Raw genomic sequence first — 26,572 nt, 5'->3', positions numbered from 1 at the left:
TGGATTCCAGCTACCTGGCAATAGTAGGATGACACGTTAGCTTGGGGGCAAGTTGGGTAATGGATGCTAAGGTGCTGATGAATGAGTCTGATGGAAATTTCCAATAAGCGATGGAACACATAGAAGTGGAACTTTGTTGATCTAGATCTAGAGATGGGAATTGGAGGCATCATCCAGCATTTAGCTTACTTCTTCTGGAGGTGCTCTGAGAGAACAGTTTCTCAATTCTTGGTGATAGTTGATACATATTTGTGCTTGTTAGCTCCAGTGTAGCAGTGGAATATAGGAAGGTCATGTGGGCTGGCATCTAAATGGTGTGGAACAGGGGACCTAAGAGGGATTGCTAGGGCTGGGAGCTCAGAGGGAAAGGCTTCTAATAGCTTCACCACCAGCCTGCCAGACAGACATCAACCCAAGAGTCCCAGCACCTAAATCTACCAAGAGACCAAGATCTTAGCTTTGTTGTTGTTGTTTTTTAAAGAGACAAGGTCTCACTCTGTCACCCAGGCTAGAGTACAGTGGTGTTCACTATGACCTCAAACTCCTGGGCTCAAGCTATCCTCCTGCCTCAGCCTCCCAAGTAACTAGGACTGTAGGTGGGTACCATCACGCCCAGCTAGCTTTCTAAAAAAATTTTTTTGTAGACATGGGCTCTCACTATGTTGTCCAGGTTGGTTTTGAACCCCTGGCCTCAAACAGTTCTCCCACCTTAGCCTTCCAAAGTGCTGGGATTACAAGTGTGAATCACCATGCCTGGCCCATTTTAGCTTTAAGGAAAGGTAGAAGCAGCCTTGGGGAGAAGGTCGCATGTTTGTGGGTGGAGCAGAGTCACTGAGCTCTCTGGAAGAGACACCCCGGAACCGGCATAAGAAGGTCAGCAGAGGAATGCATTCCTCGTTCAGGGGCCTGGTCAGGAGCCCCAACTAGGGAGCAGAGCAGACATAGCACAGCCTAGATTTGGGAGCCAGATTCAGACAGGAGCCTGGGTGGCATTGTTCTGAAAGCTGAGAACTCAATGAGACATGGCAATGGTGTTAACCTCTGTGGAGACAAGAGCGACTCCATCGCGGATGCTAACCTGCCATGTTGATTTCTGAGTAGCCCCAGTCCCCTGAGTGCCTCCTGATTCCTACCTTGTTTGTCTCTAGTGTAAGAACAAAGCAACCCTGATGTTATCGCACAAATTATAGGCTATGACGCATGTAGCATTCTTGCCTCTTCTGGAGGGTTGCCTTGCATTGTCCTGCTGGAGTGTGTGCACCCTTTCTCTATGGTATATAAGCCATGGGTCTGGGGAGTAACAGTGTGGAAATCTACCTATCTTGCAGCCATGCAAGACCATGCTTCTCTCTGTAAGTTCCCCCCAATAAAACACCCTTTACCGACAAATCGGGTTTGTCTGCCTCGTTCTTTGTTTCTCAGCTCCTTCAGCATTTGGGAGCCGCTTTGCACATATGGCCCTTTCCCAGAACAACCTCTATCTCAGGCTAAAGTCCAAGCCCTAATGAATTGAGGAAGAATGAGGAGCAAGGAGGTCAAAAGCCTGTACCTTTTCTTCCCGCCCTTCTTAGCCTCTTGTTCTTGCAACAAACTATTCTGGGTCTAGACTTGAATTATGCTGGGGAAGGAATCTGTGTTCCATAAGTTGTCTGTTTCTCTGCCTTTGTAATTTACTTTTTTGGCGTTCCCCCCAGTTTCCCAGCGAGGTGCTTTTTGAACAATCTCAGCCTTGTCTGGACGCCTGAGATTTGCCCACATTTGGGCCGAGACAGCCAAGGGGTTCCAGGGCCCCTGGAAATTTAGCATGGTGGGGCTAGCAGCTGTCTCAGCTGGATTTGCAGGAAACAGCTGGTGGAGCCAGGGCAGAGAGAGGTGAAATCTCGAGAGAGGAAGAGATTGAGAAAGAGAGAGAGATGGGAGCAGCTGCAGTTGCTAAGCTCTTCCCGCCTGGGTTCTTCCATTACAGAGGCCTGCCACCGTCTCCAGCTCTCCCCATACTGACTTTACTCAAGAAGAAATAAACAAGTTAAAGTAGCGATGCTCCAGGGACTATAAACAGTGAGCATGGACAGTATCTGATGGGGAATCAGACCTAGGGTTCTTACCTTAGAGCCTGGGTTGTGTTCACCTGCAAAGCTTAACAGCACCTGCGGTGTGATTCAGTTGGAGGGCGGATTATGCCCCAGACATTAGACCATGACTGTTTGGGGATAAGGTCCATTCAGGGAACATAGCATTCAATTGAAATGGCAGGGAATTGGAGGAATTTGGGCTCTCCTGTTAGTTTAGTAAACTGAGGGTCTCTCAAAGATTTGTGTATGGCTCTGGCCTGCGCCTGATAGAAGGCCCTCCCCCAACCCGTACCTCCCTTACTCGGTGAGCCATGATTTTTCTTTTTACTTAAAGACCTGGAATTATGAAACAACCGGAGAAACACACGAATTCTTTGACTTATTGCTAGTTGGCCCTTTGGGAGAAATGGCTGAGGTTAGGAAGGTGCCAGAGTTACTCAGAAAGTTCTGGAGGGTACCTACTTCTAACCCACAAATACTTTGCAGACGCAGGTTGGTTCCTGGGCAGCAGCGGTTAAATTGAAATCTTGATTCTCTTGGTAACTTGATGGCTTAGTTTAGGCCCAGGTTGCTGTTCCATGAACTGCCTTGAAATTTAATCACCCAAATTTATTTCCTAGAGTGTTTTTCACCATCTCCTCCTCTAGGCCCATTAGTCACCATCCCGTGACCTGACAGAGTGATTATTAAAGACCCTGTGGTTCCCTTTCACTAGATTTAGGGGTGTTGGTAACTCTGGAGGCAAGTTCTAACTTGGGTCACAGTTGGGTGGATTTTCCCTCAATTGGTTATGAATCTTCCCTCAGGGCACCTGGAGGCCTGGGAGAATTACACTGTGTACCTGCCATTTCTTCTTTAAAGCTGGCGAGATGGTTACTGGTGTCTTCTAGGGCTGGTGTTTTCAGGCTGGGGGTTATATTATCCTTTGCCCCTGAGCGCATTACTGACATCTCCCAGCTTCAATTTCCCTTTTGGTAAAAGGGGGATAATGCCCATAAAAGGTCGGTGCTGACTGGGCGCGGTGGCTCATGCCTGTAATCCCAGCACTTTGGGAGGCTGAGGCAGGCGGATCATGAAGTCAGGAGAGCGAGACCATCCTGGCTAACACAGTGAAACCCTGTCTCTACTAAAAATATAAAAAAAAAAAATAGCTGGGCGTGGTGGCGGGCCCCTGTAGTCTCAGCTACTTGGGAGGCTGAAGCAGGAGAATAGCGTGAACCCGGGAGGTGGAGCTTGCAGTGAGCCGAGATCGCACCACTGCACTCCAGCCTGGGTGACAGAGCAAGACTCTGTCTCAAAAAAAAAAAAAAAAGGTTGATGCTGAGCCTGGCACATCAGCATGCAACGAAATGTTAGCTCCCTTCCCTTCCAGCTGGTACTAGACCTGGGCCTTCCTTTGAGGATCTTGGAAGAGAAATTTTATTAGTCTGATTTAGAAGCATTCTTACAGAACTTTATTTCAAGAATAGTTCATAAATGTTTAACTCTCTCCCCCTTCCAACCTAGTCCTCTTCTAAATAGGGGCTGCAGACCAGGTGCAGTGGTTCTTGCCTGTAATCCCAACACTAGGAGCCTGAGGCAGGTGGACTGCTTGAGCCCAGGAGTTTGAGACCAACCTGGGCAATGTGGCAAAACTCCATCTCTACCAAAAACTACAAAAAAGTTAGCAAGACATGATGGCGCACGCCTATAACCCTAGCTACTCGGGAGGCTGAGGTGGGAGAATCACCTGAGCCAGGGATCTTGAGGCTGCAGTAAGCGATGATGGCATCACTACACTCCAGCCTGGGCGACCGAGCGAGATCTTGTCTCAAAAGAAAAAAAAAGTAGAGGCTGCATAGAGGTGTCAGGCAGGTAATATAAATATAGCAATCTGACTGCGCACTGTGGGGCCCTGCTGAAGGTAAAACAGTGTCTCTGTCCTAGAAACAATTGTTTCCAGGTGCGAATGAAAGCCAAAATGATCTTGCCTTTTTTTTTTTTTTTTTTTGAGACAGAGTTTCACTCTGTCGACAGGCTGGAGTGCAGTGGCACGATCTCGGCTCACTGCAACCTCTGCCTCCCGGGCTCAAGCGATTCTCCTGCCTCAGCCTCCTGAGTAGCTGGAACTACAGGCACATACCACCATGCCCAGCTAATTTTTGTATTTTTAGTAGAGACGGGGTTTCACCATGTTAGCCAGGATGGTCTCGATCTCTTGACCTCGTGATCCAGCCACCTTGGGCTCCCAAAGTGCTGGGATTACAGGCGTGAGCCAGTGTGCCTGGCTGATCTTCCCATTTTAAAAGAGAAGCCAGATACCAGCATGTATGATGAAAAGTCTCAAATTTTACATGTTTTCAATTAATTAAAAAATTTAAAATATTGGGTAGCTAAAACACAGTATGGCTTCCCACTGGATAGGATGGCAGTGGGAAGGCTTTGCCCTTGGCAGGCTCTGGATACAGTGTTCTTGTTTTTGTGGCCGCCCCCTTCCTCAACCCAAGGACTGGGCCTTCCTACTCTCTTCTTGGTTGGCCTCTCAAGGTAACTACGTGAGCCTTCTCCTCTCCTGCAGACATGTTGGGCCAGTTAAAGGTTATTCTGTAGAAATCTCAACCAACAAGTCAAAAGATGAGTTTCCTGCTCTTAATAGATAATTTTTATTGGTTTTGCAATAAACGTATGAAATAGAAACAATAGCAATAAACCAGCTCAACAAGAAATCGAAAGGCGCAGGCCCCCAAAGCCCTTCCTGCCTCTTGTTAATGAGTCTCTAATTTATAGACTGGCTTGCAGGCCCACTTTTCTTTTGCCAAGCTTTGCAAACTTTTCCATCTTGGAGGCCCAGGTGCTCTGGGGGCTTCTGTGCTCATTTCCACATAGTGGTTGTAATGGAAGCTGGGACACAGTCATGCCAGACGGGGTGGGGTGGCACTGCTTTGGGGTTTGGGGGCCTGAGCCCAACCTTGTCTCCTTAAGGGGACTTGAGGGTCTGTCCCGTTTGATTTTGTTTATCAATGGAGGGCAGAAAAGGAGAGTGACCAGGATAAAAACTCATGCTGAAATGGCCGAGGGCTACAAGTTTAAATTTTGGAGAGCACAGAGGCCAGGGAGCGGGCACAAAAAGCATGCAGAGGCTGAGGGAAGGGGTTGCATCTTCTAAACCCTTGAACTTCGCCTTTTGGAATATGCAGAATATTTTTAGTTTGTGGTGCTGGGCCTTTTCTCAGGATCCAAATCGGCGTGCCCCACTCCTGCTAAGGGAGGTAGGGTGGGTGGAGGGTGATCCTGGTGTCATTGTAGACACTGATGAGACCTTGCAGCTGTTCTCAGTGGCAACTCAAGCAAGCTGGAGGCCCTGGGTCCCTGCCAGCGGGTGTTTACTTGCCGGGTTACTGGCAGTGTCGGATGAATGATAGCTAAAGTCAGAAGGGCTCAGTGCTCCATTTGAACATTTCCCCTGGGGCCTGTAGCCCAAAGAACAGGTTATCTGTGTTCCTGATCTTGCCTCAAAGAAAGTGCAGGCCTCCTCTGGCCTCATGCTCTAACCGTGAGAGTGAGAAAAGAGAACCAAGTGGGGTTTCCGCATCCACCCCTCCTGGGATCGGATGACCCAGAGTTTGGATGGGTGGCAACCACCCCGGCAGCCCATGGCACGAGCCCGCAGAGGGCATTCACTTGGGATGCTGATGCTCTCATCCCTGGGGCCAGGTTGGCACTCCAACACCCCCCTTCTCGCCCCTTCTGGCCATGCCCAGTCAGGGCAGAGCTGTCGGCACATCTCTTCCAGAAATTCACAGCACTGCCTCAGCTCTCTGTGGCTCTTCTCCTCACCCCATCTCCCCACTCCCCAGTGAGCTGGGGGGAAAAGACCGCTGACTTTGCAACCCACAGCCCCTGAAAGTCCCCTTTGATAGCATGCTGTTATGCTTCGAGGACACAGGACTGTGAACTTGAAATTGTCTTGCCTTTGTCACCTCCTGGCAGGTCTTTAGAGCTCGGGGAAACAGCTGAGCGGTACAAATCGCAGCGGCGTGGTAAAGCCCCCCTAACTCCTGATGGGCTGCCTGACTCATATCCGTTTCCCTGGCAAAAAATAAGTTTTTGTTATTGCTGGCTTGGCAGAAGCACGGAAGAGTGCGCGAGGATCTACTGCCCCATGCATTACTGGCCAAATTGCCTGCGAAATCCCAGCTCTAGAACTCTTCATCGTTGGCTATGATGTACGGAGCAGAACAGCAGCTCCATTTCCCCTGCGTGGGGCTCAGCGACGCTGGCACTTAGCAGACCTTCTCTGCTTGCAACTCACAGCAAATGTGGCCTCTCCTTTCTCTTCCCCTCTTCTTGGCCTCTTATCCCCTCAACAACCTTTATCTTTCCCATCCCCCTGTCTGCTCATCAACCCCCTCCCTGCTCTCCCCAGCAGAGCCATAGCTGGAGAATCAGGAGGAGGCCTGCAATGTCATTTCCCCATCACTCTGCAGACGATTCCACACTAATGTTCTTTTAATGCTGTGATGCTGCACTAATTAATAAGCATCCTGCACAGAGGCCTCGCCTCGCCTCTCCTCCCCTCTCCTCCTCTTCTCTCCCTGCCCCTCCCCACCAGCCCCCCAGAAGGCCTCGTCACATCCTGGCATCTGGCAGCAGAGAAAGGATTTCACTCTTCTACCTGGGCTGCCTGATATTGCTATGAGAGATAACTGTATACGAACCAATAATCTAGCCTGACAATCCAATTTACTGACCAATAGTGCACAATCCACCATGTCATCGGCTGTGGGGAGGCCCATAAATTAGTTCCTAGTAATTTATTCTGATCAATAGAATGGTCAAAGTCACTTGTCTCTTTAATCAAAGGCCCTCTCAGAGATGTCAGTGCAGGCAGCTGCGTGGGAGGGAGCAGGGCTCTGTGAGCAACAAGGCAGTGGGTGCTAGCACCATACTCCTGCCCTGGCTTCCAGAACCCAGAAGCCTCCCCAAAATGGGGCTAGTGTGGGAGGGGCCCAAGGTCCAAGCTGCCTATGCTTTGCTGGTCACCCCAACCATAAAACATTGGCTTTCAAACAAGCTAAGGACAGAAGAGGCCACGATAGAAATTAACAAGAGATAAGCTCCAAGGAACACTGTACAGGGCCCCAACAATGTCTGATTTTTTTCTGAATGTTTAGAATCTTCCTTCCTCTCCTGGTCACGGGGCCCTACCAGCGCTTGTGCTGATGCTTCTGTAAAGAGAAGGATCCTAGCACCGTGGGTAAGAGCCAGACTGCCTGGCTTTGAATGGTGACTCTGCCATTAGCTACTTGGCCTCAGGCAAGCTTCTTGCCCTTCTGTGATTCACTTTCCTCATCTGTAGAGTGGAACTAATAACAGTACCTACCTCAGGATTATTAAGAAGATTTAGTAAATTAATTATATGATATATAATAAGTTAATATAAAATTAAACTAATAAATGAATATACAAAGTGCTTAGAATAGTGCCTGACATGCAGCAAGCACTACATTGAGTGTTTGTTAACATAAACAAATGCAGAGATCAACGGAAAACATTGATGTGCTTCTCTCTGAAGATGTGCCAAGTCCTTGAGATGGTCTTCCTGACAACTTTGGCTGTTTCCTACCCCTATTCACCTCTTGTCCTCCTTGTCCAAAATAAATAGATAAAGGAAGAGTGTGTGAGGTTAGCTCTTTGAAGTGACAGGGAAACTCCAAAGGCCGCCGTGCAAGGTTTTCCCCTTATCTGGGCCCTCTGGCAGAGCCAGTGTGTCGGCCTTGGGGAAACAGACCGATTTTGCTTTAGAGAAAATAGGCCTGATGTTAGACAGCAGGGAGGGAAAGGAAGGTCTGTTACCTGTGCTGGCTGCAGGGACTGGCTTGTGAGGAAGGAGGCAGAGCTTGCTGACATGAGCAGGACACAGGAAGATGCTGGGCAGGGCGCCATAAAGGGCAGTGGTGCAAGGGTCTGTCACCTTGGATTCCCATCCTGGCTCTGCCACTCACTGGCTGTGGGACTTTGGCCAAGTCACTTCTGGTCTCTGACCCTGATTCTGTATTGAGGCAGGAAGGGGTTTCACAGAGTGATCTCAGAAGTCCCTTTGGGGCCAGGCACGGTGGCTCACGCCTGTAATCCCAGCACTTTGGGAGGCTGAGGAGGGTGGATCACGAGGTCAGGAGTTTAAGACGAGCCTGGCAAGATGGTGAAACCCCGTCTCTACTAAAAATACAAAAATTAGCCAGATGTGGCCTGGGCGACAGAACGAGGCACCATCTAAAAAAAAAAAAAAAAAAAAATAGCCAGGCATGGTGGTGGGCATCTGTAATCCCAGCTATTCGGGAGGCTGAGGCAGGAGAATTGCTTGAACCTGGGAGGCAGAGGTTGCAGTGGGTCGAGATTGCACATTGCACTCCAGCCTGGGCGACAAGAGCTAAACTCCATCTCGGGGGGGGGGGGGGGTGGTGGGAAAGAAGTCCCTTCAGACTCTGATGCTCTGAAATTCTGTATGAATCAGTGAAGGAGTCTGTTGGCTTTTTCTTGATCCCCCTCAACCCTGTACTCCCCACAATAATCATCTGAAAGACTCCGAAACCAAGTTAGTAGCCCAGAGAAATCTGCAGTGTCTCAGTAATATTATAGTTACTAAACGGAACTAATATTATTTGCAGAACAGGGATGGGGTGAGAGCCCACTCATTTGGGATTGGGATTCCTGAGCCCCTGGCCCCCAACTGTAACTAGGTTCCTGGATGTGCAAAGGGCCAGGGGCCTCTGTTCTGCCATCAAGGTCAAAACCAGGACTTCTGATTCTTGGGAACCTTGGAGGCCTCTTTGTTCAATCATTAGCCCTTAGGGCTACCTCATGGCAGGGAAGCCCATGCTAAAGGCAAAGACTCACTGAGGCGCAGAGGGGAAACTGAGCCAAAATCATGCTCAAAACTTCAGACTCCAGTGACTGTCCTTGGATCCTATCCTGGCCTCCTGTGCCTCCATAACAGCCCTGGTGTGTCTATCAGAGGTGAGCTGGACGGCTGGGGTACAGCGGTCATCAGGGTGATGGGACCAGGTTGGAGGCCTGAGGCCAGCCCAGGGTGGCTACATGGCAGGTGGACACAGTTTCTGGTGAGCAGGAATCTGGCACCCTCTGCTGACCCCGCGGCAGGAGACAGCTGGTCAACCAGGCTAGGCTGCAGCCACCGGGAGGGGGAGGGGTGGGGTCCAGGACCAAGAGGCAGCTTCCAGTCAAAAGAGCAGCTTCCCTTTCGGAATAGATCATTTTTATTGGTTTTGCAATAAGCTTATGAGACAGGAACAATCGCAATAAACAAACCGAACAAGAAATCGAAAAGATGGACCCCGAAAGCTGTTACTGAGCCCTTCTCAACTTCTCTTAACGAGTCTCTAATTTATAACAAACTCGTCAACCCAGCACCTCCAGGGTTCCCTGGTTCCAGGTTGGGAACCCCTGGCCTCTGCCTTGTGTGTGACTTGTCATCTCCAGGGTCCTAAGACCTGGCTCCAGAGGTAGCAGGAGTTTCTGGCTAGTAGGAGGAACTGGCCCAGGGATGTCCAGAAACTTCCTTCATGGCTTCCTCTGGGAGGATCTGCAAAGTGTGGTCCTCCCTTGTCATGCACCCCTCACCCCTGCCCAGTAGGTCTCTCCAGAATCAATGGGGCTGGCTCTGGATGGCCCACTTCTCCAAAACTTCTGCTCCAACCCTCTGCCCAGCCCCAGGCTGCTGATGCAGGCATGGAAATCATGTTCCTTTCAGACTACCAGATTAGGGCTTGGCATGGGACGCTGAGATAGCTGGGGGCTTCCAAGCCCCCAAATTCCATGCTCCTCAGATAGGACTGAGGTCACTGTTATGGGCTGAGGTTTTTCTCTCCTCAAGATGAGAAGCTCCATTAGGGCAGAGACACGTCTCTCCCCTTCCCCTCTTCCCCTAAAGCTAAGGCTGTCTGTGAGGAGGGCCAAATGCCTCCCATCAGACTGGGCTTCCAGGAGGCCGGGGCTGAGTCTCTTCCTTCACCTGGAGATCCCTGGGGAAAGGCTGTGTCGCCTCCCCAGACTGCAGCCCCGTGGGCCTGGGTCATGTTTCCTTACCTTAGACTGAGGCTGTGGGAGTGCAGGGCTACATTTCTACCACAGGCTGCAGCTCACTTAAGCATCCATTTTTTTCCAGTCCCTTTTGTCACCCAGTAACCCTGAAGCTTTTCCCAAGGTAGCCCCCTGTCTTCTACCTGTCCGCGCTGGAGGAACAAGTCAGCCCCTGTGCCTTTCCTGGCAGCTGGGCACGGGACAGGGCATCGGGGATGGGAAGCAGTGTTCTACCGACGACTTTCTGGGTTGGGTAGGGCTATGCTTCTCTGCAGGGGACTGAGTGTCTCCTTGTGAAGCCTGCAATCATTGGAGATGGCCACAAGATGTCAGCTCGAGGCTGTGGAAATGGCTCCAGTCCTGAGGCTGAGCTCAAAAGGAAGGAAATCAGACAGCAGCCTGCAAGTCCCTCTCTGTCCCCAACTCAAACTCACAACAATGCTCCATCTCTCTGCTTTGTCCCCAGTTCTTTGCTCCCAGAAGAGTGGGTTCTGAGGCTGCTTGACTTCCAGCTCTGGGAAGGATGGGAGCTGCTGCCCCTATTGCAGGCACCCTTGCTGGGAAGAGCCCTGCGTGCCTGTGTTCCCCTGTGTGTCTTTGTGGGTGTGGCTTCAGGCCACCACAGCCAAGTGTGAGTGCTCAGGGCTGCCTGTGTTTGTGTGTAACTCTTGGCAAGAATTTGTGTCTGCCACGACAGAGAAATTCAGACCTGAAAGGGCCCTTCGAAATCTCCCAGTTCCGCCTCTTGTTTTATAGATGAAGAAACAGAGGCCCAGAGAGAGAGAGAGGAAATGGTTTGTCCAAGGCCACACAGCAAGTCCATTCTGAGCTGTTCCTGGAACCCAGGTCTCCCACTTTGCAGCATGTGTGTGCACCCATCTGGGAGTCTGGTTGACCAGGACTGTGTGCCTGGTGTACTTTTGTGTTAGTGATTTACATCCAATGGGTCCTGGAATGTTCCCTGACTGGCCATCAGCCTGCAAGTTTCCAAACAGAATCACAAGGAAATAGGAAGAAGGAAGGCATGGAAAGGAAGGAGGGAGAGACAGAGAAGTACATATGCATGTAGATGCACATCTCTTTTTGCTTCACGGGGACAGGGTGTGATGTCAATGGTTGGATGTCTGTATCTCCCTAGGTAAGTGTGCCTGTGTCAGACACCTTGATTCATTCTGGTGTTGAGGTTTGAGTTTGTGCACATGCATGTGTATGCGTGTGTACTAGGACCCATTTGTGGGGCTGCAGGGAGTCAAGGTGTCTTTGGGGAGGTGTTGGTGCTTTTGGCTGGGTAGAGTGTGAGCGATGGTGTGTGCCAACGGTTGGCGTGCCTGTCAGTGACTCTGGAGCGAGCATTGGTCAGTGGCCGCGTGAGTGACTAAGGGTGTCAGTGAGCATAAAGAAGAGGCTGCTCCCTCTCCCCATCTCTTTGTCCCCAATCAGACTGTCTTCCCATGGCCCCTAAGGTTTCAGTGTCCCTGCCCCAGTAGCAGTGAAGAAATCCCTTATCGGTTGAGGCAGCAGCCCCCATGTCAGGATTTCAAGGTTCCTGTCGGTTCCATCCATCTTCCGGGGCCTCCTGGTATTAGCATTGATCTACAGGGGAAATGGAGAGCGCGGCTGGGTTATTACGCACCCGCCCGCCTTCCCTGGGCCGTGATTGAGTGCACACAGAGAATTTTTGAAACATGGCCACCCTAACTTATTCTGTCTTCCTGCCAATAACGTGGCATGGGTCCAAATTACGGGTCGATACCAGCTGATCTTTTTATGTTAAACTGTGATGAAGTTGCTTCTGTGGGGAGATGGTATTAGGCCTTGGGTCCTCTTTTATTGGAGAACTTTTGGGATGGAAAAGGGAGGGATGGAAGAGTGGGCAAGGGGAGTGGTCAGTCGGGCATCACGGAGGGCAGGTAGTGTGTGCCTGGGCCAGGAGCATGTGCATGCCCACAGGGGAGTAAGAGCTCGCTGCACTGGCCCTGGGATTCCCGGCTCCTGCCTGATTTCTCCCCTTGTGACCCTCGCCACACTGGGGACCCTCAGGGCCCCCCATCAGACTTTCCATCGCTCAGCCTGCCTGCCTCTGGTGAGGCCCCTCCCTGCTTCCCTCTAAGGATAGAATTCCATTTCCTTCTAGCCGCTTCCACCCTTCTCCCCCACCCCCACTCTACACACCTGCGCCATCAAACGGGTTTGTCTTTAACCTCCAAACAGGGAACTTTAATTAAAGAGACAGTGACCCCTTTTATGAGTTTGGTCGAGTTGGGTTTCAGGGCCCTTGTCACTAGCGGCTCACATAACCCTAACAAAAGCTTGAAGGCCCCAAGAGGAGCCGGTCTCCCTCGTAGACATTGTGGTGGGGGCACGGGTGGAATGGGGGTGGGGGCATGGAGAAGGGGGAGGCATCCTTGGGTCAGGATCCCCAGTGACTGCATTGGTGAGGTTGAAGGTTGGAGGAGGGGACAGGTGAGGGGTCTGGGGAGGGGGCACTGACACTGTGCAGTACCTTTGGAGCGAAACCCCCCGCATAGGACAGCCATCTGGACCCCAGCAGTGTAGTGGCTTCTCTCTGCTTGAAATGGTTAAGTTTCCAACAGGGACTCCTGTGAATGTCCAGGGCTTGAATCCCATTTGCCTGTGGACTTGGATTATAAAACTTGAAGTCATCTCCAAGAGGAATAGACTGGATAGAACTCCAAGAAGAGCTGAATTTTTTTACCCACATATTTAAAGGAAAAGTGGTTTTATGATAAAACATAATTGCTAATAACTATAATAACACCACTCAGCATCTGGCATGAAACACAAATTCTGTCCTGAACCTGAAGTTGCAAACACCACACAGCATACACACTGCCAAGAAGGGAGCTGGCCCTCCACATGGAAGAGCTAAATTCAGGCCTCACTGTGCCCCCTGCTGTCCACCTTCCTCACCCCCAGCTCCCTTAAGGACTCCAAGTGTAGACATCTAGTGGGTTTGTGTTGTGAGTTTGAAGGGCCCTTATCTTATGTCCAATTGCCTCTTGTTGATTTTTAACCAAGGGCTTCTCTAGGTCCTGTAAGGGATGTTTGCTTGCCCTTTGATCTGGTACTTTGATATCATTTGTGAATTCTTCAGCCTGGAGAGGGCTGCCCAATCTGCCACACTTTTTCATTCAACAAACATCAGGGGCTGTTAAAAAGAACCAGTGTGTAATTGATTATTTCCAAAGGGATGGGTTTTCATGAAGTGGGGTGCACTCCCATTAACCAGAGGCTGATACATTGTCAGTTATCTGCAAAAGGAATTAGCCACCTAAATGGTAATCCAGGGTTGCTCTGACCAGAAACTAAGGCTCAAACTAGCAAATTTGTGGAGATGAGACTCAAGGCCAAAACTGAATGAAGAAGATTCTCAGCACGCCCTCCACTTCCACCATCACCATGGGATCCTTGCTCCTCCTGGTGACAAGTGTGGTGACCGGGTAGGGACACTTAGGTGGAATGTGGGGACATCTGTGAAGAGTCAAATGACCCATGAGGGCATACAGACTAGAACTTGCAACGTCATCACACCCCAGGTCTCCACATTCCCACGCGTGGACCTTCCCTTGTGCACATGCGTTCCCGTGTGTGGACCTTCCCCTATGCACCTGCGGCGTCACCTACCCACGTGAGTGGCCTGTCTATGTGTGTGACCTCACCCACAGAGCGAGGTCGCAGCCCCTTCCCTCCTCTCTAGGGGAGGGATCTGGAGGCCAGAGGGGCTGGGGAATAATTGGTTTTGGCGTTTCCTACCTCCGCTGCCCGGGAAGCTTTCTCTGTTTCATCTTCAGCCTGATCAATCCCCAGTCATGTGCCTTTCCACATGGACGCCCCCGACCCCCCAACTCACCATGCTCTCGGAAACTTCGTTAGTGCCATTAATCTGCTGACCCAAGCAAATCACCAACTCTTCCTGCAACTCAGCCTCTCAATCCCTCCCCCAGAGACCACCCCCCAGGATCTCCAGAGCTGGCTCACTCTCCTCTACCTCCTCATGTTCCCACTCACCCTTTTCTGTTTGATACCCACCCCCAACCCCATCACTCCCAGTCTGGGATTTTCCTTCCTCCTCATTCATGTCTGCACACTCAGTGCTTTCTGAGTCTTTTCCTGCATGTGTGTCCCAGCAGGAGCTTAGTCCATGTCGGCCACCGGCACCCTGAAGCTGAAAGGGTCCCATGCACCTGCTCCTTAGTAGTAGAGGGTGTAGGGTAAGGCTCTGGCCATACGAACCATATAAGGAGGAAACTAACAGGTACTGAGCCCTTACTGTGTGCCAGGCACTGTGCCAGACCCTTTTACTCAGATTATTTAATCCTCACAACCCAAGAGGCAGTCATTATTTTCCCCATTTTATAGATGAGAGAAATTGAAGTTTGAGAGATTAATTATTTGCTCATGAGTAGTAGAGCTAAGACTGGGACCCAGATCTGCCTGACTCATAAACCATTTTTTCTGCTGTATAGAAAGGAAGAGCACCCCCATCCTTGAGCCAGGCCCTAAGACCTAGAAACTTCCTACGTGAAGGAGACCCTGACATGAAGTTTGTTTCTCCTTTTTCCTCTGTTATAGCTAGGTCTTGAGGGGTGTGTGTATGTGTGTGTGTGTGTTCCTATCCTCTTCCTTTCAGCCTAGGAAGCATTCATCGTACCAGCCCCCTGTTGGGGGCCCCAGGTTGCAGACTGGTGCCAGGATGCACCCCACTCAGCCGGCTCCTGGCCGCACAGGAGAAGGCCCTGTTTCTTCTGTGGCCTCCATGGCTGATGTGCTGGGCCCATTGTCCAGGCAGAAACAAAGACTGCGGATTTAAGCTGAGTGACCAGGCAGCTCTGCCAAGCAGAAAAGACCGCCCCCCTCGAAGCTGGGCCCAGCCGGGGGTTAGGAGGGGGACCCGAGAGAAAGGGGACAGGGAACCTTTGAAAGTAACTAATTAAAGGGCCTTTGCCTGCCCCCTCCCCCTGGGCGCCTAATCTCTCTGGGGCAGCAGCCAGACAATGTGCCCTCCACCCTGCCCCCCTCACCCGAGTTTTAAAACAAGAGACAACTTGAAGTTAATGAGCGCCACCTGACGGGGGTCCCCTAATGAGAGGGGGCTGCTGGGCAGCTCACACATTCTCTGGTTCCATGAATAGCTCCCCCCACCCCCTGAGTTTTATTCATCTAGGGCCAGGGGCAGGGGGCAGAAAGGAAGGGGCCCTGCTCAGCTCAGAGCATGTGGACTGTGGTTCAGGGCAAGGAGGGGGCCCCACAACCCCCTCCCCCGTGGCCCGTGCCCGGCTCTGAGGCTGAGGCTTACCAGGCTTTGGCCTGAGACCTGGGTGGCCCAAGACCCAGCCGGGCAGCTCAGGGCCAGCCCTGCTGCATAGGCTCTTGGTCACTGGCGTTGCCACTGGCTTTTCCCAAAGGGGCACTGAGGCGTAAGAGGCGTGCTTTGGGGCTACTGTACTTGGTGGTGGGGACTGGGGTCAGGAGTCATTTGGGAGCGGGACTGAAAGCCTTGCTTGCATATTTGGGCAGTTTCCACCATCTCTGCCTCATCCATCTAACTCCGAAGTCCTGATCTTATCTCTGATTCCTCCATCTCTGATCCCTGCCTGGCTCCCATCCCTGAAGCCCTCATTTCCTGCTTCCCTAGATCTGTTCTCCGTCTCTCACCCTTCCTTGCCCCCAACAGTTGTTCCTCTCCCAGACTTAGCACCTTTTGCTCCCAGAGTGGGTGGGCAGTTTGTAAACCTCAGGAGACAGGCCAAGCCTCCTCGATGGGGTGTGTGGGTCCTGCCGCTGTGAGTGCGGAACAGCCTGGGTAGTGAACAAGTGTGCAGAACTTTGGGGAAGATGGGGAAATTGTGAATGACTCCAAGTCTCTGCCCTCGAACTGCTTCTGCCCCAAATAACTATCCTTAAACCCACTGCCCATCCCTGTTTTCCATCCCAACCTGCACTGGAGCCCGCAATGAGACATAGAGAACCAAAGACCCTGACTTCTGATAAATCAGAGAAACTTGGACCCAGGGCAGCCTGGTCTTTGCTTTGAGATGAGGAGACAACCAGTAGGGCTCCTCACAGTGATACCACAGAATTCCCCCTACTACCCAAAAAAGCAGAAGCTGTCGGGGTAGCATTTGAAAGGCCTGAGGTGGAGGGGAGACAGGAACCAGACAGCCTGGGGGTCTCCAGCCAGCAGAGAGCCATGGACAGAGGTGACTAATTTCCCAACTACTCATGGTGAAAATATCACATTTCATGCTTTGTTGCCGATTCATAGAAAAATCCTATTAAAATCCAGTAGATTATTTATACAGTTTAAACAAATGATGATCAAAGATTTTACATGTTTTTAAAAGAACCCAGAGTTATGCAGCCTGGCTGGGGCTTAGGCAGAGTGTGGTGGATAAATGGTATGGTGTGTGTGGATGTCTTGCTAGGGGAGGGTTAGGGGTAAGATTAGCTGGGCAGGCTTGGATGGGGAAGTGGTTACAGTCATCTTCCCAGCAGGGGGCGACCTCTCCCCGGTGTTGATACCCCCTCCCAACACCTGATCAGAGCCCCACAGATGGGCAATGATTTCATGTCCCTTTTTGTCTGGTCATCCTCCCTTACAGCTCCTGGACCTGATTTAAACTCCCCAAAAGTGTAGCTGTGCGGGATTGGCAATTTAGGGACCATGATTGTGTGGGACTGGGGCTTTGCAAGTGAATGTGCATGATGCAAGCACCACGTGTGGCTGTGTGTCCGAGTCTGGCATCTTTGTATGGGTCAGTGTGGTGCCCGTGAACCGGGCAGTGCATGCGGTGTGTCTCTCTTGTCCACCTCTGTGATTTACCTTCCTCTTAGTCCCAGGCTGAAGGTCTCTCCACCCTACAATAAACCTGGCCTGTTGTTCCTATTACACATTCACATGCACAGGTTGCACCTGCTCAGAGAGATGCTTTTTGAGAGGCAGTTCCCAGTGGCTTAGCTTGGATGGTGGGCAGTGATAGATGAGTGGAAGAGGTAAGGGCCCCTTTGAACAAGCTTTGGGGAACCCCAGCCTGGGAAGAATTGTTCCCCTACCCAACCTCTGAAGGACCCATGGGGACCCCCTGAATCTGCCTAATCCCACCTGCCTTGGGGTTGTAGCTCCCCATCATGCATCCAAACCCTCCAAAGCAGGAACCTCCAGGCCTATCCATGGCCTGTCCAGGGGGACCCTAGTTAGGCCCCTCGGAATCTATCTGACCAGAAATTGAACTAGGCCCTGGCCTGGCCCCTGAGACTAGAACACGTATTGGGGGTGCAGGGTACATTCCCTTTCAGAACAAGCTGCCTGTCCCCAGAGCCACTCCATCACAGGCTGAGGCCCTGCAGCAGGACCCCCCATCTTGAAGAAAGGTGTGCTAAGTGATTGCGATCCCAAGGTGGAGGTCAGCTTAGAGCCTTGTTGCCCTTGTCGTGGGAACTTGGAGCCTAGTTCAGCTCCAGGAGTTGGATGAGGGCCGGAGGGAGGGTGGATGAGCTGATGCCTGGGGCAGGGACAGAACAGCCCTGCATCCCGCACCCAGTGCTGCCTGTGCCTGCCCACCAGGCCGTCCTGCCTCAGCAGTTTTATTACTCACAGGGAGATAACGTCCTGGGGGGAGGCAGCTTGTTCTGAAGGGGAATGTTCCCTGCACCCCCAATATGCGTTCCAGCCTCAGGGGCCAGGCCAGGGCCTAGTACAATTTCTGGTCAGATGGATCCTGAGGGGGCTAAACTCGGGTCCCCCTGGGCAGGCCATGGATAGTCCTGGAGGTTCCTGCATCAGAGGGTTTGGAAGGGGCATGGCAGGGGGAGAAGAGGCAGAGTTAAGGGGAAGTGTGGTTCTTCCCTTGAAGGAGGGAGGAGCTAGAAACAGCAGGATATGGGGGCATCTGCCTCCTTGGAGAACCCCCCAGCTGGGACAGGGGAGAATAGGAATCACGGAGGGCACCTCGCCTGGTGTGAGTGCTTAGGGCTGCTGATGGGCCTAGGGGACATGAAGTTTCTTCGCCACTTGGTTTGCTTATGTGTTTATTGCTCCTTCCGCAAAGCTGGCTGCAACAGTGACAAGAGTGCCCAGGGTCTGTGCAGCTAGCTAAGGAGCGAGACCCGGCCTTGGGATATTTAACCATCTCATCATGGAGACCCTGGCCTATTTGTTTTCTTTCCTGACTCTCTCTTTTCCACTTTCTTTCTTTCTTTTTTTTTGAAACAAAACAGGCCACATTTGGGAGCCTAGAATATCAGCGAGTAGAACAATTGCTTGTGACTGCTGCATCCATCACAGGCTGAGGTCCTGCAGCAGCCCGGCCTGGAGGAGCCGCCACCGGCCCCGCTGCCTTCACCACAGCCCACACTTTATTAGAATTTATACGTTGCCCCGATTGAGGGGGAAAGTAATTAACACCCCTACAAATATATCGTAAACAAAATATTTATTAGAAATAAATAACTCATTTATTTTACATATTTCATTTCAACAATAACATTACCCAATTTATCATTTAACATTTTTGCAAGACAATTTAACGACTACTTATTAGCATTTCCATTTTTCACCCGCGCACCATAAAGCACAGGCGCTCCCCAAATGGCCTGGCACAGGCCGATCCAGGGGCTCAGAAGACCCTGGGGAGGGCTGTGGACTCCCTGGATCTCTCTCTCTCTCTCTCTTTCTCTCTCTCTCTCTCTTTTTCATTGAGATGGAGTCTTGCTCTGTCGCCCAGGCTGGAGTGCAGTGGCACAGTCTCGGCTGGCTGCAACCTCTGCCTTCTGGGTTCAAGCGATTCTCCTGCCTCAGCCTCCTGAGCAGCTGGGACTACGTGTGCGTGCCATCATGCGCAGCTAATTTTTGTATTTTTAGTAGAGATGGGGTTTCACCATATTGGCCAGGCTGGTCATGAACTCCTGACCTCAGGTGATCCACCCGCCTCGGCCTCCCAAAGTGCTGAGATTACAGGCGTGAGCCACCACCGCGCCCGGCCCCCTCTGTCTTATATACTCAAAAGTACGCAGGACAGACAGCCCACAACAAACACACGCAGTCACCTTCGACCATAGACATCCTCTCCTCACATAAACTATGGAGCTGCTCTCCCCAGAGCAGACACGTCCAGAAGACACATACAAGTATATGATTGACACCCCAATGTTCATGCTCATGTGGACCCCATTATCACCCCCCTACACACATGCGTGCACACACACTCACATTCCTAGTGGCCCACACCCAATGGCACACAGACGCAGTCACTGGCTGTGCACTTATGCCAACCTCAGTTCTCACATACGTGGGTAATGGAGAGGAGGGCAGTGCGGTCTCTTCCCTCTAGCTCCACAGGGGTGGGGTGGGGCATGGACAAGAAGCCCAAGTGCAGGATCTGAGTCCCCTTCAGTCCCCATCTGTGGCCCTTGGGCTTCCCTCTATGTCCCTCTTCTGTTTTCCCCTGCTCAGCAAGGATTTCCTGGGATCATGTGCCCATTTTTGCTTCAAACTTCTGCCCCAGGGAGGTCATCCTGAAGGCTGGGTCTCTCCAGTGCCCAACCCCAAGTGTGTTCTTTGGGAAAGAAGTGTGTAAGAACCAGGCCTCAGCTGCTTGGGTTCTGGGCTGTGAATCCAGGGCTGGGGCTCTGGGCTACAAAGGAGAGGTTAGAATCTGGGTGAAGTAAGGTTAAACACCTGCTGATATTCGGTGCATTTGCGTGTCTCCTCTCCACCCAGCGTCAAGGCCCAGCCTAGCTCCTCTGCCTGCTTCCTTCTGTGGGCAGAGAGAAGGGAGCAGGGACAGTCAGTATCCCAAGTGACAGATGAAGCTGGAAGATGCTTCTCCATCCCCCTACCCTCTAGTTCTGACCTGGTGCCTGGTGGAGATGGAGGGTGTCCCTAAATGCTCATGGAATCAAACTGAAGCCCCCATCCCACCCTCTTCTCAATCCCTAAACAGTACTCATTCCTGTGTGTGTCTGTGTGAAGACACGGGCTGAGGGAACAGATGGGTACGCAGCCCTCAAGGACACACACGGGTACACATATGTGCATGCGTGTGTGCCACTCAGTGTGCATTCTGCCGAGGCTGCCTCACTGCCCCACCCCCAGTGCCAGTCACCACGTCTGGGAGATTTGGGTCCATTTTGAGGTGTTGGAGGGCCAGGGCTGAGATGTTCCCCCGAGTGCATGGCCTTTCTGCACTCTCTCTGGGAGGTGAAGGTGGGAGGCTGGTGCCTGGGTTGGGGGGATTGGCTGGGGCCCAGGAGACGGAGCAGGGAGGCCCTTCAGAGCCATCTAGCCAGGGGATGGGGGCAGGGCCCAGGGGGAGAACACACAATGGCTGGAGGTTGGAGGGTCTGAAACTGGAGACTTTAATAAAAGCCACTGACAGCAAATAAAGCTGCCAGGGGAGTCCCATTACCCACAACAAGGACCCTTTGTGAGCTAAGCAGGACTGAAGTGACCCTTCTCCACCAGCCTGGCCCCATACCCACCCACCCAGGCCCCATCTCCCTGCAGGCTCCACAGTCCCCATCCCCAGCCCAGCCCAATCCAGCTCAGGGGCTTGCCAGTGCTGAGGGGATCGGGCTAGGGGATGCTCCACAGCCTGCAGGTCTTTCTCTACACCTACCCCAGTCTCCCTGGTTTCCAGTGCCACTGGCATTTGGTTGTTTAGTGCCCTTCACAAGTGTTCAGTAACTCCACTGCAGGATTACCTCTGGTTAAATAAGTGGGGAAACTGATCCCTGGTGTGGGATCCACTCACCCTGGCCCAGTGGTGGGGCAGGGGACAGATACCCAAGATCGGCCTGGTCCTGATACGGACCCTGGTATGGGCCTTAACCCTAAGATGGCCGCGCTCCTCTCCAGAGACCAATGCTGACCCCGGTACTGTGGTATATCAGAAAGACTTCTGCACTTAGGGTCAGGCAGAGCTGGGTGGAGTCCTGGAGCTGCCCCTTACCAATCGTTTGACCTTGGACAAATCATTTCTCCTCTCTGAGCCCGTTTCCTCATCTTTTCAATGGAGCTGGTTTATTTATTTATTTGTTTATTTTTAATTTTTTGGGTTTTTTAGACAGGGTCTTGCACTGTTGCCCAGCCTAGAGTGCAGTGGAGTGATCACGGCTCACTGCAGCTTTGACCTCCTGGACCGAAGTGATCCTCCCACCTAAGCCTCCGGAGTAGGTAGGACTATGCCCAGCTAATTTAGTATTTTTTGTAGAGATGGGGGGTCTCCCTATGTTGCCCAGGCTGGTCTTGAACTCATGGGCTCAAGTGATCCTCCTGTCTCGGCCTCCCAAAGTGCTAGGATTATAGGTGTGAGCCACCATACCCGGCCCAGTGGGGCTGATTTGAAAGAGTTCCTCTCTGAAGGTTAGGATTAACGACCTAATAGATATAACACATAAACTTTAAGGCACCCCACAAACGAGGGTTATTATAATCACTCACTTCAGCCCCACTTTGAAACCAAATTGTAAGTTGAACTTTGATCTCCATGCAGGTTCTGAGTCTTGCTCTGATTCCCAACCCAACAATGATATTGTTAGGGGCATAGGAAGCTCGATGAACGGCTGTTAAATGAAAAATTGAAGAAAGGGATGGAAGACATTCTAACCCCTGACCTCAGCTAGGAAGCCCACTGATTGCTGGAGGGTCTGGGGGAGCCAGGCAGGGAATGGAGAAAGCTGGGGGTCAGAGCATGGGCCTGGAGTTTGGGGACACTTGGAGGAATGGGGGAAAGTGGATTTAGGGCAGTCAGGGTGCTCTGAAGCAGAGTTGGGGGTGCTCAAAGGGAAAGTTCTCTGAGGTTGGGTGCCGAGGAAGGAGGTAGAAAGGGGGCAACCCATGGGGCTTGGGGCTGCTGCTTTAAGGGCAAGGTGGGGCCTGAGATGGGGGCACCACACAGGGTCAGAAGATGGGGGTCCGCTATCACAAGTCCCTCCTTGGTCCGGCAGGAGGGGATTCTGGTGCAGGGCGGGGAGGGAGATTAGGAGGCGCTCTCAATTGCCTTAATGGGCTCTAAGAGGCGGGATCCTATTACAGCTCGGGGTGCCCCGGGGTGCCTTGCTGGGAAGACAAGCTAATCTGCCATGCAAATTAAATCCTGCCTCAAGACGCAAGGCCTGCTTAATGTGATCCATTACACAGTTTACTTGTTTATATCTAATATTGGAACAGGCAGCCCGGGCGGGCGGCAGCGGCAGGCGGAGCGGCCCAAAAGCAGGAGAGTAAATTACCAGCAAAATGAGCTTTTCCAGCCTCAGCCGCTGCCACCACCCGTGCCTTCCTGGCTTTCAGCGTCTTGGGCGCCCCCTCCCGCCCGCCCGCCCGCCCGCCCGCAGCGTCCCCTCACTCTTGCTGCTGTCTTGCTTCCTCCTCATCGGCCTTCAAGTCTCCGTCTTCTCTTTGTCTTTCTCCTTCTTTTTCTGTCCCTTGGCCGCTGTCTCTGTCTCTGTCTGGTTCTTTGTTTCTTCCTGTCCGTCTTGTCTCAGCCTCATCACTTGAGGCTATCTGGCTGCTTTTTTTCTCCTCCTATTTGGATTTCCAGCACTCACTTTGGGCTTTCCTCTGCAGTGCTTCATCTCTTCCTGCAACAGAGACACAGACACGTGTCTCTGTGGGTGCCGGGTGGCTGTGTGACGCTGTGTGTGGGGAAGTGGAGGGTGAGCCCAAGCCTGGAGGACACGCTTGTGTACACACTCCTGGGGGAGACCTGCGAGAGGCTGGGCACTGGAATGCCCGACTTGCTAGCAACACTGTCCCCGATGGTGAGGGCGCACACTCAGTGACCTTGAGGTCTTTCTATGGCAAGTGTCATCGAGCCTTGTGTGTGGGCGCGGATGGGCTCCTGGGACCTGTCTCTCTCTCTCTCTCTCTCTCTCTCTCTCTGTCTCGCGTGTGTGTGTGTGGTAGTGTTTTAATAAATCTTGCAAGAGGTTGCCTGCCATCTTTCCCATGCACCCTTTGGCTGGGGCGTCCTTCCCTTACGCCGAAGCTTCCTTCGCCTTCCTCACACTTCTTCACCCACAGGCCACACTCTTTCCAGCTCCTGGAGCAGCCCCAAGGCTTGCAGTGCCCCAGGGTCACTTGACCGTCCACCATCTGAGTCCCTGTGTGTCATGTTTTGCTCTGCGCTCTTCCTGGTCCACTTCCTCCACTCCACCTCCCACCTCTGTACTCCTCTGTGAAGTCACTGTCCCTCTGGCTAGATATCTCTGAGGCCCAAGCCTGTACCTCCAGGAGAGTCAGAGGCCAAAACAGAGCCAAAGACAGACAGAAAGAGAGTGAGGTGAGAGAGACACACAGAGACACTCACCATGGAAGAGGGGGTAGACAGGGGAGGTCAGACAGACAGACCACAGGCGTGGACAGACACAGGTCGGGGCCAGGCAGCGGAGAGGCCCAAGAGGGTGGGATGGCCGCGGATCTGTGGCTGGGGGCTCACACTTAAGCTCACAGAGGCCCAGGCCTGGTGTTAAGGGGGCTATTTCAGACTCCGAAGCTGTTTGGGGTTGGAGGGGTGTAGGGACGGGGGCTCCCTATCCTCTGGGCTTGATGGGGCACCTGCCCTGTGACCATATTTTGAGGAGGAAACATGAGTGACAATGGCCTAAGCCTCTGGCCCCCTGACCTGTGCCTGTAGTCCTGAGAGGAGCCAGCCCTCCTATCAGGCTCTGAGAGCCTTGGGCCCCCAGGACAAACAGGGGCAGAGGGAGAGAAAGCTCCTACAGCTTTCTGTGATGTGCACAGCTGCAGCTCTTGTGCCTGCCCTGCACACACACTCACACACACGTGCCACGTGCCAGGCTGGAGGCTTGCCAGTGAGGCTCTCCTGGCTCTGGTCCATGGCCCTGTGCCGTGGCCCTAGCTACAGTCTTTATGCCTGGGACTCCTGGTTCCCTAACCTCCTGTTCCCCAAGGGTCTTGCCCCCTTTCAGGCCAATGAGCAGTTTTGACCCCCACTCTCTTATTCCTCAGCTCTCTGGGACTACTAGCCCCCCAGTTCCTTCCAGTTCCCAAGAACCCTGGAGCCCCTGGTTCTTCAACTACCTGGCACATGTCTTCTTGTCCCTGACCGCTGGCCCTGGTTGGGGGTGGGGGCTCCTGACTGGTGGAGGGTAGGAGGGAAGGTGTGAGTCTGTATGTCTGTGTGGAACGGGGGCTGTTTAGATAAACAGATGGCAACAAATGGCATAAAATTATATACCCATAATGTCAGTTCATAACATTTTGTTCGACATACTTGATTTAATCGCTTAGCTGACGATTTGGCTTTTGGGCCCATATGGTGGGGAATGAAGCTGCGTGGCACCCGCTCCAATCTGGCTCTTTTATCACCGAGGCTGGGGGAGGTGGGGATGGGGAGGGTCGGTGGGGGGAGGAGAAGCGATGCAGATGGAAAGAGAATGAGCTGACAGGAGGGGGCCCAGGGAGGGGGTGACGGCAGGGACTAAAGGGGACTGGACACTGGCAGGGTGGAGGAGGGCATCTGGAGACAGTGTGGGTGGGGCCGAATTAGCCAGGATGGACAGGACTGTCCCCAAGGGACCTGAACCCTATAGCTGACCTCACTGGACTCTGCTAGGGCTGTGGCCCAGATCTGCCTCCATGAGCCCAGTGACCTGACACTGTGTTTTTCTCTCTTCAAAACCAAGACCCAGACCCCCGGGACTATCCCCATCACTTCTGCCAAACTTAACAATTTGTGTGTGCACACATATGTGCATGCGTGTACGCCTGCCTGCTTGTGCGTATGTGCGAGGACGTCTGGGAGACCAAGAGATGCCTTGTGTGATGAGTTCTATCTGTGCAAATTGCCTGGCTTTCACTCTGAGCGACTGGGATGAGGTGAATCAGTGTTGTTGGGCTGAGATTGTTGCGGTGTGACTGAATGAATGGGTGGTCCTGACGCACCGGGGCGCGCAGTAGGCATTCCAGCAGTGTGCTTGGTACGTGCCTCATAGAGGTTTGTTCTGGGTGTGAATGCTGGACTGGGGAATGACATGTGTGTGTGTGTGTGTATGTGTGTGTACAGGCCCATCAGGGGACTCACCCTGCACTCTCTGCAAACAAGTCAAGCCCTGTGCAGAGTGCCTCCTCTTAGTTCTCTGGCTGTGGTCCCCAGTCACCATTCACCTGGCCTCTGCTGGGCACTCAGAGAAAAAGAGTCTGGCTCTTCCCCACAGAGATCTCCCTGCTTCCCCATCGCCAGTCCAGCCTGCTTACACCCTGCCCACCCCTCCTCCTGGTCTCAGAACTGCACCAGCCCCCACAAGTGTTGCAAATCTGGGCCTAAATCGGCGCCCATCACTCACGTCGGAGCCTCATCTGCCCCCTGCAGGGTGCCACCCGCTGGCTCCAGAAAAGGGTGGGGAGCTGGCCCAGGATGGGGGCTGGCACCTGCAGAGGGTTGGGAACCTGCTGTCCTCTCCCCAATCCTCAGGACCCTGTCCCCCAACACCAGCGTGGGCTTTGTGTGCATGGAGGCTCCTGGGCTGTGCTGGGGGCCTTGCCACCCATCTGCCATTCTGGAGTCTCTGCCACTGTCTCCCTGTGTCTTCATAAGGGCCTCCTTCCCTCTGTCACTCGTTCTGTCTCTGCCTTTCTCCCACATCTCTGCTTCTCCCTCCCGCTGCTTTTCTCTCCTTGCACCTCTGAGGATCTCTGAAGGTGGAGACCAGGACTGGGCTGGGGCTGGGGACCTATGCCAGCCCTCTCCACATGGGAAGTTCTATTACCATCTTCCCCAATCCAGTGGGATTCTTCAGGAATGTTACTGGGCCTTGTGGCAGGGCTGACCCTGCTGGCTGCTCTCTACCTCCTGCAGATTGTGCCCTCAGCACTCTGACTCCCATGGGATGTTGTGGTGTTTTTTGTTTGTTTGTTTTTGAGGTGGAGTCTCGCTCTGTCGCCCAGGCTGGAGTGCAATGGTGCCATCTCGGCTCACTGCAACCTCCACCTCCTGGGTTCAAGTGATTCTCCTGCCTCTGCCTCCCGAGTAGCTGGGATTACAGGCACCTGCCACCATGCCTAGCTAAGTTTTTGAATTTTTAGTAGAGATGGGGTTTCACCAAGTTGGCCAGGCTGGTCTCAAACTCCTGGCCTCAGGTGATCTGCCCACCTCGGCTTCCCAAATTGTTGGGATTGTAGGTATAAGCCACAGCACCTGGCCCAATGCTGTGGTTTGACTAAACTCTCAGCTCTCTCTCAGGCCGCTTGGCTATTCACTTGTTCAACAATGATGGGGCAAATCTGATGTGCCTGACACTGTGCCAGCCAAGATCAGGAGGACACCCATTTGCCCTGCCCTCCAGGGCCTCACCATGTAAGGGAGACAAGTATGCAAACACATCAGGCTGCTGGTGTTCCAGCAGGTGGAAGAGAGGTTCCAATGAGGCCCAAAGGAAGG

This window comes from Pongo abelii, chromosome 8 (assembly GCF_028885655.2).
Source record: "Pongo abelii isolate AG06213 chromosome 8, NHGRI_mPonAbe1-v2.0_pri, whole genome shotgun sequence".
Lineage (NCBI taxonomy): Eukaryota > Metazoa > Chordata > Mammalia > Primates > Hominidae > Pongo > Pongo abelii.
The sequence above is the reverse complement of the archived record's forward strand: the minus strand, read 5'-3'. Positions refer to the sequence as shown.